Genomic DNA, 14,950 nt, shown 5'->3' with positions numbered 1-14,950 from the left:
TGAGATGGAGTGGAGGAAAGCATTTGAGCAAACCAATGTGTGTGTCAAGTCCCAGTATGAGGGCAGGAGGTGGGGAAAGATCCCCACTATGAGCCTATGCTGAATTTGCTGAGAGAGGAGGGAGAGCGGCTGGGGTCCACTGCAATGGCCTTAGGATTGGGTTAGGTGATGGTATTTTGGGATGAATGAACCCCAATGGGAGAGAGGTGGCTGGTGATGGTGGTAGAGGAGGAAGCTGGAAGAGGCCATTGGGCAAGGAGGATTCCACCTCTCCCGCCATGACAAGTAACTAGCTGTGAGTCCAATTGAAGCCATGCTGGACAGGGTGGCCAGGGCCAGTATCCTGTGGGAATGAGAGGAGGAAGGAGAAGGGCTTGGGGTGCTTTTCGCATTCTAGCGGGTTTCTGGGGCTATTTTGAGATGATAGATTTTTGTTACTCTCATTTCTTAGGGAATGCAGCACCTTCTGAGGTCGTCTGAAGTTGGAATGTCCTCCTTTATAAATTCTTTGTTCCTATACTTTGGCTGTTGCTCCATGGGGGCAGCATTAGCATAGCATAAGACATCACATATTAGGGGTTTTTAATAGACATATTTGCCCCAAATATTGTCCCAATCTGTTTCTTTTTGAAACATTGATTTTACGGTACAAAATTCTGTTATCTTTTATAGAATCAAAATCATGAATTTTCTCCCCAATGATAGTGTTTGTAAATCACTTCACACAGTGCCTGGCACTCAACAGGCACTTAATAAGTGCTTATTTTTCTTTCTTCCCTTTCCTTCAGTTGGATAACGAGCTCGTTGCTCATTTTCTGGCAGTTTTTAAAAACAGCAGCTATTTCTGTCACTGACCCTGTTAGAATTGTTCGAGGCTGTGTGGGCAGGACCTGCTCCTCGCTGCTGTCCTTTTGGGCCATGTTGCCATAGCCTGGCTCCCCATATAGTTTTGTCACATGGTCCTCACTTTCTCCATGGCTTCTCAAATGCAGAGATTTTGTTTGGGGGTTTCTAGTTGGGGCATTGACAGCTCTCTTTACTCTTTCCCCAATGCCGTGTGTTTTTCTAATTCTTGCTTTCCAGGACATGGAGAGGTCAGCTTCAGTGGAACGGTGAAGTTGGAGACCAGGTCAGCCTCGAGCTGCTCACTCCCTCTTCTTGTCAAAGGTAGCACCTGTGCTTGCCACCTCTGGATCAGCCTTGACTCATTCTCCCCAAGCACCCTCCTCTCCACCCTGTTGTCTGACTTTTTGTCCCCTTATGCATTGCTCAAGCCCTCATCATCTGCTGCCTGGAAGGTTACTGGAACCGCTTCCTAATTGGTCTCACTGCCTCTTCCTTGTCCAACCACCCCCAGCTGCCAAAGTATAGGCACCGTGTTATCTCCCCTCCTCCCAGGGGCTTCCGAGGAACTCTAAGACCTAATGTAAACTCTGGCATTTAAGCTCTTCCATCCTGGCCCCTTCCTCTTTCTCTAGCCTACACATTACTATCCTTCACTCTGGTCTAGCCAGACTGGTATTCTGGCTGTTCCTCACATTCCAACCTCATCTCCTGCCTCTGCACCTTTGCCCTGGCTGTCCCCCATGCCTGGGATGTTCTCCCTCCTCCCCTCAGCCTCAGCTCAAATGCCCCCTTCTGCAGGAGGCCTTTCCATGTTCCTCCAGATGCTATCAATGCCTTCTCTGCTAAGTTTCTTTGTGTCTACTTCACCTGTATCTCATAGATATCTGTGTACATAAACATCAGCACATAAATTACCTGAGGGCAAAAATTATTTTGCTCCTACTTAGGAAGTGTCTGGAACACAGTAGGCACTTAATAAAGTAAATGCCAGTTTTTTGACTGATGCAAAGGTATCGTGTATAGTGGGCCCAGTTTGGACTTGGTATCCAGAAAGGCTAGATTGGAATCCTACCTCAGACACTTCATAGCTGGGTGACCCTGGGCAAGGCACTGCCCCTCTGCCCGCCTCCGTTTCGCCATCTGTAAAATGAGGGTTATCGTAGCATCTGAATCACTCATAGAATTCTTGCAAGATAAGTAAGAATAGAAACGGGAAATGTTTCGTGAACCTTCTCAGCGGCCTAAGCAATGGTGGAAGTTTCAGGGTTCTCCTGCGGTTCCCCTTTGCCAGTTTTCTTTTCATAGTTATTCCTCACGTTCTTGTCTATTTTCCTCTATGAATTTTGTTGGGACTTTAATTATGGAAAAGCCTACTACTGTTTTGATAGGTATGGCATTAAATTCAGGAGGTAGTTTGGAAAGGTTTGCCACTTTACTAAATTTTCTTGACCTACCTATTCAGAGGGGAACAAATATATTTAATTCAGTTCACCAGGAATTTATAAAATGCATACTATGTGCCAGATGTTGTACCGGGCCCTGGAAACCCAAAGGCCAAAAGAAAAACAAGCCCCACCCTCCCAAAGCATCCATCCCACTGTGGTAGAGTGGGGAGTGATCATAATGACATGGGTGAATAAACAGAAAATAGAGTGGAAAGGAAGAGAGAAGACTTGAGATCAAACCCCGGCTCCGCTACTAACTATGGCGGCATTGACCAACGTCTCTGGCCTTAGCGTCCTTATCTATCAGATGAAGAGGCTGGATTTGGCAGCTTCTGAGGTCTCTTCTAGCTTGAAATCTGTCACTATAATCCCTCTAGTACCAGCTCATTGGCAGGGAGGCAACGGGGATCTGGGAAGCCCCTTGCAGGAGTTGGCAGATGAGCTGAACTGTGAAGGAGAGAGGGATTCCAAGAGGCTGGGGAGAGAAGCAGAATGTTCCAGGAAGGTGGGAGATAGAATCTCTTAGAGCCAGAGTATCAAGAAAGCCCTTTTAGAACATTGAGTGCAGAGGGAGGGGAGTAAGGTGTTAAAATTCCACCTTATTCAGTGTTATTTTCCTTCCTTTTTTATTCTAGACTTTTATTCTTCAATTTCATGGCCTCATACTCATTTATTCCTTCTTTAGTCTCTATACTCCTGATGGAATTAAAGCTATTCTTTCCTCTTCTCAATGGCTACTGTGGTTTTGTCTTGTAGATCTGGCCCCCAGTCCCCTTTTTCCATTGTCCTCACCCCTAGAAATACCAATTCCTCAAAGTGATAGAGAGTATTGCCCCTAGTAAGAATTCTCCTGTTCCCTGATTTTGAGGGGCCCTGCTCTCCCCCAGATACCTTTTGCCCATTTGTCGTGAAGTCTCTCTGGATCTAGGTTCTCCCACAATTCTGGGCATTAGTTGCCCTCAGAAGATCTGATTGCCCTGATTGCAGGATGCTGTCTATGGAGGCATAATACTCTCTTAGCCATAGTGGTCCCTCTAAGCCAAATCCTAGCAGACCTGACCCCTGGGAAGGTCCTATCTCCCATTATAGAGTGTCACCATGGGAACATTCTTCAGTAGAGTCCCCTCCCAGAACTAAGCTGAGATTTCCTCCTTTCTCTTCCCCCATTTCATTCCCTCCCCTTGCCACCTCACACATTCTCTTCTTCTTTCCAGAAAGACCAAAGAAGTTGTTTTCCTTCCTTGTTAGCTATTGACTTGATTAGGGGGGCCTCACATGCACTCCCTTCTTCTTTCTCCTTCTCCTCTTCTATGCATCTTGCCATTCTGCAGTTTAGTCCCACAGAAACAATGGTTCACCGTGGACGGAAGTCTGTGGTGACTCAGGCCATTTAAGCTCAGGTTTCACCCTTGTCTCCTCATGCGCTCTTCAAAAGAAACCTCTTGATGTTCCCTCTGTTGTTATTTTGCAGTAGCAGTTGTGTAACTACACAGGTGTCCTTTTTTTTAACTCAGGATAATTTATTTCAATATCGCTGCCTTCCCTTGGTTGCTTTTCGTGTTTACCCTTCTCGCATTTCTGTTGCCTAGGGTGTTTGAAAAGCAAACAATCTATTAAGTCTAGTTTTCTTTGTAATAATGCTCCAAATGCCTCTTTTTAATTGAATGCCCATTTTTTCATTAATGATTAGGCTAAGGTTTTGGGGGAGGGGTATTTCACCTTGGGTTGCATCTTGAGCTCCTTTACTCTTTGGAACATATTATTCCATTCTCTTCTGTGGCTTCTGGTAAGTGCAAAATAATCTTGTGTTATCCTTTCCTTTATATTTGATGATCTTCCATTAAACTTTAGTGGCTTCCCTATCACCTCTAGGGATGAAATGTGAATTCCTATTTGTCTTTTTAAAAGCCTTTCATTACCTGGCCCCTTTCCACATTTCCAGTCTCCTTGTACCTTACTCTTTCCACATGTACTCTCTGATTCAGTGATGCTGGCCTCCTGGCTGTTCCACAAACAAGATCCTCCATCTCCTAATTCAGAGCATTTTCTCTGGCTCTTTCCCTTCCCATTCCCTGGAATGTTCTCTCTTCACCTCTGACTCTTGGCTTCCCAAGTCCTAGCTAGTTTCCCTTCTACAAGATGGTTCCTTAGTCCTTCTCAGTCTTAATGCCTTCCCTTTGAGACTATCCCTGCTTGTACCATGCTTGTATGCTTCATTCAAGCGGGGGAGGGTGGCCAACACAGCTTCTTTCTTTCCATGGGCAAGGTGGTGTGGTGATGGGGGAGGGCAGAGTTGAGTTCTCTTGCAAACATGCTTCCTACTTTCTGTGTTGTGGGGGTTGTGGTAGGGACAGAGAGGGGTTTGTTTTGGAGGCCTTTGGGTTGGCTTTATGCAGCCCTGTCAGGGCAGGGGTCTGTGGGAAGGGATGCTGAGTGAGCTCATGAAGGATTTGCCCTTTCTGCAGTTTGTTCAATGATTTATTACCTCCTTAGCATTCTTGGTGTCTAAGCTCATAGAGATGGCAGAAAATACTTTATCTCTTGGGAATGATCCGCATGAATTTGGGGAAAAAAAATGCCTAGTCCTCCATCATGTTGATCATGTAATAGAAAGACAGGCTTTAAATACCAAACAGGAGCAATTGGCGGATAGTTGGTGACCTCATTTATCAGGACTCATGATGGCTTATTGGCAAAAAGACCACCATGAAGAGAATGTGGTGGTGGTGACTAAAACTACAGCATTGACTGGGGAGAGAGAGAGAGAGAGAGAGAGAGAGAGAGAGAAACAGAGAGAGAGAGAGAGAGAGAGAGAGACAGAGAGAGAGAGAAGACGGAGACAGAGAGAAACAGAGAGGCAGAAGGAGAGAGAAGAGAGAAACAGAGAGAGAGAAGAGAGAGAGACAGAGAGAGAGAAACAGACAGGCAGAGACAGAGAGAGAGAAACACAGAGAGAGAGAGAAACAGACAGAGAGAGGAGAGAGAACAGAGAGAGAGAGAAAAGAACAGAGAGAGAGAGACAAAGACAGAGAGAACAGACAAAGACAAGAGAAAAAGAGAATGCAGAGACAGAGAGAGAGACAAGAGCGAGAGAGAGCGACAGAGAGAGAGAGAGGAAGAGAGAGGGAAGCAGAAACAGAGAGAGAGAGAGAGAAAAGAGACAGACAGAGACAGAGAGAGAGACAGAGAGAGTGTTTTATCTCCAATCACTAAATCACACCCACATACACTCAGATACCTGCTACCTTTGATACCAGAGTGGGTAAAAGTGGGGTTGTGGGAAATCTACTGGCCAGTCTAACTGGGAACAATCAACACACACGCAGACACTCACGCACACACGCACACCCCTCAAGCAGACGAATGCTTTCTGGGAGGCATTGCATCAGTGAGCCCCAATCCTTCGAAGAGGCCTAGGCTCAATACTGGCTCTGCCACCACAACTACAGAGCCTCATCAAGCCTTGGCTTCCTCATCCTTAAATGAAGAGGTTAACTAGATGGCTTGAAACCGTTCTTTTCTTGGCTCGAAGTCTATGATTCAGAGTTATTAACAACCTCTTAATTGCCAATCCAATGGCCTTTCTTCTCTCCATCTTCATTCTCCTTAACCTCTCTGCAACCTGGGACACTGGCGATTGCTCTCGTCCTCCTGGATATTCTTTTCTTCTCTAGATTTGCAGGATATCCTCTCTCCTCCCCACTCCTGGTTCTCCTCCTCTCTCTCTGCCACTCTCCTCTGTCACCCTGGCTGGACGCTTCTCCAGATGCTCTCTAACCATAGAGGTATCCCTCAGGGCTCTTCTTGCCTCCATACTACTTTACATGCTGATTTCATCAGTTCCCATGGATTTAATGACCATATCTCTATGCTGATTGTTCTCACATCCACCTATCCTGCTCTAACCTCTTTGCCGACCTTCAATCTTGTATCCTCCAACTGCATTTCAGATATCTTGAACTGGGTGTCCAGCAGACATTTTAAACTTAAACATGCCCAAAACTTATCTTTCCTTCTAAACCCTCCCCACTCCCCCCGGTGCACCACACACACACACACACACACACACACACAGAGCTTCCCTATTACTGTCAAGGGTATTACCTTCCCCCTAGTCCCTCAGGCTCGAGATCTAGGACTCATCCTAGATTCCTCACTTTCTCTCACCCCCCCCCCATCCAGTATGGTGCCAAGACCTGTTGATTTCACCTCTATACATCTTTTGTGAAGTTCATGTCTGCACTATCTTTAGGGGATTTCACCTCTGAAACATCTCTGGTTGGTTTCACCTCTCGGCCATCTCTGGTCGAGTTCACCTCTGCAAAAGCCTCTCTTTGGCACTGGGATTTTTTTTTTTTTGCTGTTTTCCTGTTTGTGTTGGTCAGTTTCCCAGCTTCAGTCTCACATGCTTCCTCGCTGAGCCAATCAGATGTACATGTAGGTTCTAGCCAATCAGATGCCAACTAGAACTAAATATAAAGAGAGCCAGAGGTGTGAGAGAGCAGACATTGAGAGATTTAGCATTGAGAGGGTGAGCCAGTATGGAGAAGAAGGGAATGAAGAGAAGAGACAAAGAAGAATGAGCTTTGGGCCTTGAGCTGAGAGGACAACCTTTAAGAGCTGAGAGGAAACCTCTGAGAGCAGAGAGGAGATCTCACCTCCTTCTCATGGGCAGGTTTCTACCCTACAGCTCTATTTGCTTTTACACCTCAAAGCTCCTTCCAGCAAGTCTCTTCCATCCAAGGTCTCCTCTCCAATCTCAGAAGTCTCCTCTCAGCTCTTAAAGGTTTCTTCTCTCAGCTCAAGGCCCAAAGCTCATTCTTCTTCTTTGTCTCTTGTCTTCATTCTTTTCTTCTCAACGCTGGCTCACCCTCTCAACGCTGGCTCTCTCACACCGCCAGCTTTCTTTATATATGGTTCTAGGTCGGCATCTGACCCGTATGTAAGTCCTCTGACCGGCTAGAGCCCATGTACACATCCGACTGGCTCGCGCAGAAGCATGTGAGACTGAGGCTGGGAAACTGAGCAACACAAACAGAAAAATGGCAAAAAAAAAAAATCCACTTTGCTTGCCCTTATACTCTCCTAATACACTACCTTCTCTCCTCTGACTCTGTTTTCACCCTGGTGCAGGCCCTTATTTCATCACACCTGATTGCAATAACCTGCTTGGAGGTCTGCTGCCTCACTCTCTCCCCACTCTCCAGTCCATCCTCCACTCAGGCACCAAAGTGATTTTCCTGAAGCTCAGGTCTGACCATGTCACCCTCTCCCTTCCCTCCCCTCCATCTATTCAATCAACTCCAGGGGCTCCTGTCAGTTCCAGGATCAAATATAAATCTTTTGGCATTCAAAGCCCTTCATAATCTAGCCTTTGTTTCAATAATTCAGCTAGCAGCTACTGTGGCTGCATAAAACCAACAACAACCAGCACCAGAATGCTGCAGCCCAAGTTCTTTGATCTGCTTTACTAAGGAAAGCAACGTTAAGGGGTTAACAATCTTACTTTAATCCAGCATACAAATACCATTCACTTAGTTCAGGGGAAAAAGTCAGCACCCTGAACTTCAGAGCAAACAGATTACAGACATCAACAGATCTTGTCTGATTCAATTCCAATGCATCGTTACCAGAGTTTAACAAAGTCCAAACATTGGAGTTTTCTTCAAAGCCAGGGAGCTCATAACAATGGCTTGCCTAGAGTCAAGTACCACTCCTGCTGTGGCTCAGAGCTCCAAAAAAAGAAGAAAGCCAACCTCTGGTTTTATGTATCTTGTTCAGGGTCACGGGTGAGTCACACATGCGACTCATCCATGTGACCTAAAATCATCACAAAAATTCGACTTAAACAACCCACGTGGTCTAAAAGCCTCTGATGTCACAAAACATGTCACTCAAACCCATATTAACTAGGCTTTCCTTTGAGGCAAGGAGTCATCAAAGATTCGTAATTTAATCAGGGAAACAAAGGCCAAAGTCTTCAAGGGCACTTCGTTGAATAAGTGCTAAGAGCCCATCTTGATTGCCAATACAGCCTTCCCACCCCCAATTTTCTCATTGTACACTTTACTCCTTCTGCTCGACACTCTGAAAACAGTGACACCAGCCTCCTTGCTTTTACTTGGAGAAAGTACTCCATATTTCCCAACTCTGCTATTCCCCATGCCTGGAATGCCCTCCCTCCTCATTTCTACCTTCTGGTTTTCATGGCAAAGGGAATTTTCTCCTCTGAGTTCCCTATGTTAATGATACCACAGGTCCAATTTCTATCTCTATTTGTCTAATGAGTAATGGCTCATTATTCCTGATGTATTTTTGTATCAGTTCCTTATTTATCTTGAATATCAGACCTCCATTACAAATACATTCCGTCTTTAAGACTTTTCCCAAATAACTGATTCTGATTCCGTATCCATTGATTTGGTTCATGTGGGAGCTTTTCTTTCCTTTAAAAATATAGTACCTGTAATTTTTTTTAGTATAGAGAAGCCTAGTGAGGAAATCCCTTCAACCCACACAGATCAGTAACTGTTCTGCACTTATGGGGTTAGAGTGTTTATACAAATTAAATTTTTTGATCTTCCATGATCATGCTTATCTCTTTCCTTCATTGCCACTAATTTTTTTTATGGTGTGACCTTTTATATTTAGGTCATGTATTCATTCAGAACTTATTGTGCTATGTGGTGTAAGCTGTTAATCTAAACCTAATTTCTGCCAAACAACTTTCCAATTTTGAAACAATTTTTGTTGAATAGGGAATTTTTGTCCCAGTAATCAGTGTCCTATCATTTCTCATTTGAGTTAGTCTATTTTTAAGGTGTTATTTCCTTCAGTATTCCTATCGTTTCTCAAATACCGGCCACTAGGTTTGATTTACAGAAGACCCACTACTTCTGAGATTCTCTTAATTTAACCTAAGATAGCATTCATTTTTGACTGCCTCCAGTTATTAATTGATAATAAGTTTATAACCCACTAATTTAGTCTTTTTCAGATAGGTTCGCCCTAGGGAGCATTGTGTGTTTTTTTTAAATTTATTTAGTATTTTATTTTTCCACAGTTACATGTAAAAACAATTTTTAACATTTGTCTTTAAAACTCTGAGTTCCAAATTCCCTCCTTCCTTCCTTTCCACCTCCCCTCATTGAGAAGGCAAGCAATTTGATATAGATTATACACTGTAGTAATGCAAAACATTTCCATATTTGTCATGTTGTAAAAGAAAACATAGACAAAAAAGCCTCAAGAAAAATGAAGTTTAAAAAAAAGTATGCTTCATCTATATTCAGACGCATCAGTTCTTTTCTCTGGGGATGCACAGTATTTTTCATAAGTCCTTCAGAGTTTTCTTGGATCAATATACTGCTGAGAAATCGCTAAGTCATTCACAATTGATCATCTTAAATATTGCTGTTACTTTACACAGCATATTTCATCTTGCATCAGCTCATGTAAGTCTTTCCAGGTTTTTTCTGAGAGCTCCTACTCATCGTTTCTTACAGCACAATAGTATTCCATCATAATCACATACCACAATTTGTTAGTCATTCCCAATTGATGGGCATCCCCTCAATTTCCATTCTTTGCCACCAGAAAAGAGCTGCTAGAAATATTTTTTTACATGTAGGTCCTTTTCCTTTTGTTTTGTTGTCTCTTTTGGATACAGACCTAGTAAGGGTGTTTGCTAGGTCAAAGAGTATACATGGTTTTATAGCCTTTAGGCATAATTCCAATTGCTCTACAGAACTGGTTGAATCACTTCACAACTCCACCAACAGTGCGTTAAATGTCTCATTTTTCCCACATCCTCTCCAATATTGTCATTTACCTTTTTCTGTCCTTTTAGCTAATTTAATAGGTTTGAGGTAGCACCTCATATAGATAGCTTTGATTACTTCATTTGAAAACTGACCATATCTTTCGGTCATTTATCAATTGGGGAATGGCTCTTATTTTTATAAACTGACTCAGTTGAGAAATGAGACCTTTATCAGAGAAACTTGCTTCAGATTTTTTTCAGTGCTTTTGCTAACTGTATATCCCTCTATCCTATTCCCCCTCCCATTTATTCTATTCTCTCTCTCTCCTTTCACCCTGTCCTTCCTCAAAGGTGTTTTGTTTCTGACTATCCCCTCCCCCAATCTGCCCTCTCTTCTATCATCCCCCTCCCTTCTCTTATCTCCTTCCCCTCCTACTTTCCTGTAGGGTAAGATAGATTTCTATACCCAATTGAGTGTGTATGTTATTCCTTCTTTGATTCGGTTCTGATGAAGTAAAGTTCACTCACTCCCCCTCAGCTCCCCACTCTTCCCTTCCACTGTAAAAGCTTTTTCTTGCCTCTTTCATGTACCTCTCCCTCTCTCTCCCAGTACGTTCCTGTCTCACCCTTAATTTTATTTTTTAGACATCATCTCTTCATATTAAACTCACACCATGTGCCCCTGTCTATATATATATATATGCCTTCTAATTGCCCTAATAATGAGAAAGTTCTTATGAGTTACAAGTATCATCTTCCCGTGTAGGTATATAAACATATTAACCTTATTGAGTCCCTTGTGATTTTCCTTTACTGTTTACTTTTTTATGCTTCTCTTGAGTCTTGTATTTGAAAAATCATATTTTCTATTCAGTTCTGGGCTTTTCATCAAGAATGCTTTTAAAGCCCTCATTTTATTGAATATCCATTTTTTTCCCTGAAGGATTACACTCAGTTTTGCTTGATAGGTGATTCTTGGTTGTAATCCTAGCCCCTTTGCCTTCTGGGATATCATGTTCCCAGCTCTCCAGTTCTTTAATGCAGAAGCTGCTAAATCTTGTGTTATCCTGACTGTGGCTCCATACTTTTATGGTTTCTTTCTGGCTTCTTGCGACATTTTCTCCTTGACCTGGGATCTCTGGAATTTGGCTATAATATTCCTGGCAGTTTTCATTTTGGAATCTCTTTCAGGAGGTAATTGCTGGATGCTTTCAATTTCTGTTTTAGCTTCTGGTTCTAGAAGGGCAATTTTCCTTGATAATTTCTTGAGAGATGATGTCTAGGCTTTTTTTTTGATCATGGCTTCCAGGTAATCCAATAATTTTTAAATGATCTCTCCTGGATCTATTTTCCAGGTCAGTTGTTTTTCCAATGAGATATTTCACATTATCTTCTATTTTTTCATTCTTTTGGTTTTGTTTTATTGCTTCTTGGTTTCTCGTAGTAATTAATTTCCATTTGCTCAATTCTAATTTTGAAGGAATTATTTTCATCAGTGAGCTTTTGTATGTCCTTTTCCATTTGGCCAATTCTACTTTTTAAGGCATTCTTCTCATTGACTTTTTGGATCTCTTTACCATTTGTCTTAATCTGTTTTTTAAGGTATTATTTTGTTCAGTATTTTTTTGTGCCTCCTTTGGTTGACTCATTTTTCATTATTTTTTGCGTCTCTCTCATTTCTCTTCCCAATTTTTCTTCTACCTCTCTTACTTGATTCTCAAAATCCTTTTTGAGGTCTCCCATGGCATGAGACCGATTCATTTTTTTCTTGGAGGCTTTGGATGTAGGAGCTTTGACTTTGTTGTCTTCTTTTGAGTGTGTATTTTGATCTTCCTTGTCACCATAGTAACTTCCTATGGTCAGAATTTTTCCTGTTGTTTCTCACTTTCCCAGCCTATTTCTTGACTTAACTCTTTGCTAAAGTAGGGTTCTGCTTCCAGGGTGGAGAGTGGTACACTGTCCCTAAACTTCAAGGATTTTGTGCAGCTATTTGCAGAGATATTTCAAGGGATCTGTAAGTTTTCAGTTCTTCCAAGGTGATACAATCTAAGGACAGGTGTTTACTTCTCTCCTGGTCTGTGCTCTGGTCTGTGAGGAACCATAAGCATTCTTTTCTGCCCTGGAACTGTGAGGAGGGTCAGTACTTCATTGTAGCCACAAACTCTGCTTGGTGAAGCTAGTGCTCCTCCTCACCCCAGGACTGCCACCCAGGAGCTATGACCCAGATCTGAGTATGGCAAAGCAAAAGAGTCATGCTAGCAAAGAGACCCCTGTAATCTCCTTCTGACCAGTTGTTTGACCCCCTTATTTTCTGTGGGCTGAGAGCTCCAGAAGCAACTACTGCAGCTGCTGATTCACTGGCTCCCAAGACCTGCTCCTGGTTTGCTGGGTCCAGACCTGCACTGGACTGTACCCTACTCTCACCCAGGTATGAAAGACCTTTCCTGCTGACCTTCTAAGTTGTCTTTGGCTGGAAATTGTGCCCTAATAATTAGATGTCTAAACCCTAAAGGTCTTAGACTTAACCTGAGACAGACTACTCAGAATGCCCCAGACCTTAGATTGCAGGGGTTTGTAAGACTAAGTAGAGGAAAAAGAAAACCTCAAAATGAAGGAAAATGCCAGAAGATCCACCATAAAACATGCGGAGAAGCCATTGAAGGTGGGATGGCAGGAGGGTTCCTGCTATAATGAGTGGATCATTGGTCCAAATTTGGGAACAACGGGGATGATGTGAATGGTGAAGAGGGGGCCCTCCCAGCGGAATTCTGAGGAGGTGAGAAGAGCACCCTTGGAATGCTGGCATTGTGTCTTCAGCCTATGTTTATGGGATAGGCTTTTTCTCCCCTAAAATCTTAGATAACTTAAAGATCTGTCCTCTGAGTACCAAGGTCCCATGAAACTGAGGAAGAAAGAGGTCTCACTGACCTCCTAATGTTCTCTTAACACCATCAACTGCTCCTTGGCTGTAATATAGAGAAAGAGTCCCAGGTCCCAGAGTTCCACCTTCTAATAGTGGTTTTTGGCAGGCAGGCCTTTGGGAAGGAAATGAGGACTGACTTGCTTCCATACTAGAAGAGTGAGTCTGTTTTTATCTAGTGTTGGGTTGATGACTTTGATAGTTGGAAGTATCAGGAAATTAATGCTTAAGCAGTGACCATGACCCCAGGTTCACACAGATGGGGTCCATTACTGGGGATGACTCCAAGAACATCAGTTTCTTTCTTTGGATTGTTGTTCCCCTCTGGAATACTCCCAAAACACCTCTAAATACTTTCATGGTTATGGCTTGCTTCTCACATCACTCACATTTCTCCAAATGTGAGTAACAAGGTTCCCAATTCCCACAGAAGCATTTAGGGCACTAAATACATATTGGGTATAGGACGTTCTTTTATTTCAACCTCCCTCCTGCCTCTGTCTCCCCCAAAATACATAACAGCTAAAGAACTCAGAGAAGCTGGTGAGCAGATCCAAAGATATATGAAGTACTCAAGCAGCCCATTAGACTATCCCAGGGAGGTAAATTTGAAGGCCCAAGCAACTCACAACAGTATCAGGAAATGGTGGTCAAAGTCCAGATGTCTTGTTACCCTATGACATGGCTCCAGCTCCAGGGGGTCACATAGGGGAGAGAACTGCTTCTTCTGCTGGCCAGTGCCCCAGATGCTCAAACCTGGGAATTTTCCAACTGAAAGAACAAAATGTTTCCACAGAACAAATGTTGCCCCAGGCCATGTGCTTCTGCAAGAGCTCTAGTTGTTGACCTATACACAGAAAAGAAACCAGAAGGCAGCCAGGACTAGAGGTATATACATTCCCCTCTCTGGTCCCTGGATATGCACATACAGCAGATCCTTTTCTGAAAGTCATTATTTAACTTTTCTTGGTTGAATGGAGAGAAGAGAAGGAAGGAAGAAATCTGCTCACCCCAACCCTATTTGCTGCACTCTGGGATAAGGTACAGGGGGGAAAATGAAAAGAGAAGAAGACAGAGAAGGAGAAGATGAAGAGGGAGGAAGGGGTAAGGAAGGATTGGGCAAATACAAATATTTGTACTTGTCCAGACCAGACAATTGAATTTCCCCAGGGCTGAGCTGCTGCCACACCTTTCATGTCCCAGCCAATGAGCTTCAGGAGACCCTAACAGAAATGCCCTGGCCTATGACCTCCTCATTCTCAAATCTTCCCAGAGTTCTCCACATCGGCCCCATTCCAGGCCACCAGCCTCTACCTTGGCTTCTCCTCAGGGCCTTCTCCAGTGCTGACAGGCTGCTCCCCATCAGACACACCCAAAAGCCAAACTCTTGTCTTCTGCCCAGATTGCCCCAGGCCACACCTTGGCATGATCCAGCCTGCTGTGAGTCAGGCCTGCTAGACTTGTCAGGAATCAGCATCACCATCACCCCCTTCCCAAGGTTGGTTGGGGGGAGGAGGTCCTTGAAGAGTCCAATTACCTGCCTACCCCAGTGGACCTAATGCTCTGCCTGGACTCTTTCCTCAATGGTTAAGATTCTTCCACTCCATTATACTTTATCCCTCTCAGTGATTCTGACCCCCTGGCTGTCACTGCTCAAAACCTGTTCCCCATCCCCACTGCCTCCACACCTGCCCCACCAGCCCTCCCGTTCTGCTTTCTGGAGTTCAAAGACTTGCTTTGGTTATCTTGTCTTTTCCCACTCCTTCCATCTTGTGGCTCTTGCTGAGACCGGGGTCCCTCTCTGTCCAGCAGCAGCAGCAGCAGCACTTTTATTCATTGTCTTCAGCCCCTTGGACTCCTCCTCAAGCTCAGTCCCCACCTCCAGGTTCTGTCTGTGGCTACTCCTCAGAGATCCTTTCAGTTCATAGGCAGTGCCATGTCTGTGTGATTTCCCCCGTGTGGATAAATCCACATTTA

At 43.8% G+C, this 14,950-nt stretch overlaps 1 protein-coding gene across 1 annotated transcript in view; it reads left to right on the top strand.

Moving 5' to 3' along the window:
• The first annotated feature begins 1,090 nt into the window (after positions 1–1,090).
• The window catches only part of LRRC56 (leucine rich repeat containing 56), a 61,932-nt gene continuing 48,072 nt past the window's right edge, over positions 1,091–14,950 (top strand). The window contains exon 1 of the mRNA XM_036763849.1: positions 1,091–1,167. The gene's annotated coding sequence lies outside the window, so the exon portion shown is untranslated. The remainder of the gene's footprint in view (positions 1,168–14,950) is intronic.

Source organism: Trichosurus vulpecula, chromosome 6 (assembly GCF_011100635.1).
Source record: "Trichosurus vulpecula isolate mTriVul1 chromosome 6, mTriVul1.pri, whole genome shotgun sequence".
Classification (NCBI taxonomy): Eukaryota; Metazoa; Chordata; class Mammalia; order Diprotodontia; family Phalangeridae; genus Trichosurus; species Trichosurus vulpecula.
This window is presented reverse-complemented; position numbering and strand designations above follow the sequence as displayed.